Here is a 3,259-nt window from a genome sequence, read left to right as displayed (position 1 = left end):
AACATGGGGCTGGTCATAAGACTCCTTAACTTCTTTAAAGTCGCCCATAAAAAATTGACTGGGCTTTGATCATTCTGAGGGTGTACATGTTTAAGTGACTTTTAAGATAATTTTCCACAACCGTTCCTAGTGCTTCTATACTGAGGATGTGACAAATAAATTAATGAAATAACTGTTGAAAATGTTGCTGTTTTTCCAACATTTTTTTTCTGTTGAAGTTCATGCCTTTGATTGCATTGTCTTGAGTTTCAAAATGTTGAGTTGGATGCATTCTGAAACAAGATCATCAACTGTGAAGCCACAGACGAGTCTTGCTGTCACATATGTTAGTGCTGGGAGGATATATTTAAGCAAGGTGAGAGAAATAAGGCATGGCAAATTATCTTGCATTTGTCTTAACTTTCAAACTTTGACAAATTAAACATTTTTTAAGCATAAACAAGTTGATTATCAATGCAGCAGGAGAATCTGAACTTGAATCTGATATTGAAACTAGCATTTAATTGCTACTAACATTTATTTGATATTTTGTTATGTAATACAATATAATACATACAGCTTAAGCGACTTAAAATAATTTTTCTGGCCATTTTTGTTATATATGTGGCCAGATGCCGTAGATTAGTCTTACAAATAAAGTCATCTATTTCTGGCCAACTAGTCTGGCCAACGTCAGACATAAATACAGTGGCTGTGTTTATGAAATTGGCCCTGCTTTAACCCTGTAAATCCTACTGTATCATATTTAATACACAAATTTCTAAGGCCTCTAAATGATCAACATCATGAAAACTTCACTGAAAAGCCTGATGTGCACAATCTATGCATGCCTTCTGACATCTGATAGTTTATATGTAAGTAAAAGGCCTTTTTTTTTAAATATCATTCTAAAAACATCCCCGTCGGCTGTGATTCTTGTTTTTGTGTGTGTTTTTGCTGTGAAATCTTTACTGATTTAAATTTTAATAAAGTCAATGTAAGAATAACTTTAATATTAGTAATATTTCAAAATTAACACTTAAGAACTGAAACAACTTCGATTTGCACGATTATCCATATATATATATATTTATTTAGAAAAATAATGATAAAACATAAGTATCAAATATGATGCACAGGCTTTTGAGGAACATTTATTTGTTCATCTCTCAATCATCATTGTATTTCATTGCATTATACATTTCGCTCCCCACAATAAAATCTACAGAGATTTGATCATAAAACTAAGCATTTAAATGTCATCTTACTAAGACATTATTATTGGGAGATATAGAGTGACAACTGCTACTTACAAGCATTTTAAGTAGCCTGTTTTACTGTTATAAAGATCTCATCGATTCACATTACAAACCATCAGAATATCATCTTACCTTTTGGCCATATAAATAACAACATCTGCACCAAAATTCATATTTTTTTTATCAGTTTGGGTCTCTGAATAACACTGAGGTGTTTTTTTCCTCCTTGAATATGAGCTCCATATTCTCATATAGGCCTAGCATACTATACGAGTCAGAAGCCATGTATGACACTGAAAAAAAAAACATGCAAACTTGTATTTTTTTTTTTTTCTAAAGGTTCAATAAACCGTTCCATGAAAATAAATAAATAAATAAATACAAATAAAAAAAATTATCTGATTATTATTTCATGTCAGCGTTTCCAAGGTTAAATATGTGAAAGTGGAACCATAGCGACATCTAGTGGTTAAAATGTAGGACTACATCTCTCAGATCATCCTACACGTCAGTAAACAGAGCACACAGTGGAACACATATTGATGACTTGTTTCAAGACCCATGGTGGATTTTTTTTTAATTAAATAAAAAAAAAAAAAACTGATAAAGTTGGTGATTTTGAGCTAGTAGGTGTACAATATGTACAATTTGGGGATCCCCTAGAACACTTGACGCTGTTGTTTGGTTTTGAAACCATAAGTAAGAACGGGGCCATGTGCACACAGTACATCTTACTGCACAGAGCAATCTGCCTTTATGTAAAACTGAACACAATATATTCATCCTAAAACCAAACATTCATATCTGTATCTAAATCATTATGCTTTCTTACACAAATGATGGCACTGTGACTGGCTGCTGAAAAACACACCACAATAGACAGCACGAACTAAATACATCTCTACAGACGAGGTGTGCGTCCTACACATTATTGTGGCCCTTATTTTTGAAGGATGTGGTTGCTACTTGCAGCTTCCTGTCGTGCTCTGAGGTGCGCATGAGGAGTCACGTGACAATCAAAAGCATCTTTGCTTTACAGAGATTCAGACTGTTGTCTTTTGTGTTGTTTTTAGTTTGGGCGGGGGTTTTAATTGTGGAATGAGACATCGAGGGCTGCTGATTAACTGAAGGGACTGGGATTTCTTAAGGTGTTGGGGTGAATTTAAAGGGAGGGAGCCATGGCCTCCCTCCTGATGCGTATCTTTCGGTTGGGCGTGGAGAAAAAGAGAATTCGGCACTATGAAAACTTGAAGAGGGATGTGGATCCACACCAGACGTGGGAGACTCTGGGAGAACTTGGAGATGGAGCATTTGGGAAGGTGTATAAGGTAAAGGATTCAAATCATGATGAGGTTCAGTTCTCTGTTAAATGCAAAATAACAGAACTATCTACAGATAGCCAGAAGAATTTAAGAATAAATATAGAAATATCACATGAGAAAGAGCGCTGTTGTTTACAGTATATTTTGTGAATGACAGCCGATTCACAGACATTCGGAACAACATCACACGTGCAAATGTGATTTCTTGATACAGCAGTTCAATAAAAAAAAATAGTTCATATTGAGTAACTCACATTTTTAGAAACAATGTTGCCAGTTCCCTTCCGAGGGAACTCGAACTGCATCCTCTAGCTGTCGCTATGGGGAACGCCTTTGGCATGACCTGTGTTTGGGGCCGTTTGGACGAGCGTTACCTCTCTGATCATAGCCCTCCAGCTCAAGTGTGTCTTCCATTCCTTTCCAATCTCCATGTGGAGATTGAGAAGGCTTGGAAAAATCTGTTTTCTTCGCACATCCACAGATTCCAGCATTCTTACTATGCTAATATTGAGGGGATGCACGAACACGGATATGAGAGGATGCCTCCTATTGAAGAGACTCTATCCTGCTATATCTCATTAGGAGAAACATCTTCTCTTAAAGGGATAGTTCACCCAAAAATGAAAATTCTGTCATTAATTACTCACCCTCATGTCGTTTCAAACCCGTAAGACCTTCGTTCATCTTTGGAACACAAAT

General features: G+C 35.9%; 1 pseudogene; it reads left to right on the top strand.

Moving 5' to 3' along the window:
* Positions 1–2,286: 2,286 nt before the first annotated feature.
* LOC107687481 (serine/threonine-protein kinase 10-like) overlaps positions 2,287–3,259 on the top strand; it is a 21,253-nt pseudogene continuing 20,280 nt past the window's right edge.

The sequence above is a fragment of the Sinocyclocheilus anshuiensis genome, unplaced genomic scaffold, assembly GCF_001515605.1.
Source record: "Sinocyclocheilus anshuiensis isolate Anshui unplaced genomic scaffold, SAMN03320099.WGS_v1.1 scaffold205, whole genome shotgun sequence".
Classification (NCBI taxonomy): domain Eukaryota; kingdom Metazoa; phylum Chordata; class Actinopteri; order Cypriniformes; family Cyprinidae; genus Sinocyclocheilus; species Sinocyclocheilus anshuiensis.
The sequence above is the reverse complement of the archived record's forward strand: the minus strand, read 5'-3'. Positions and strand labels throughout refer to the sequence as shown.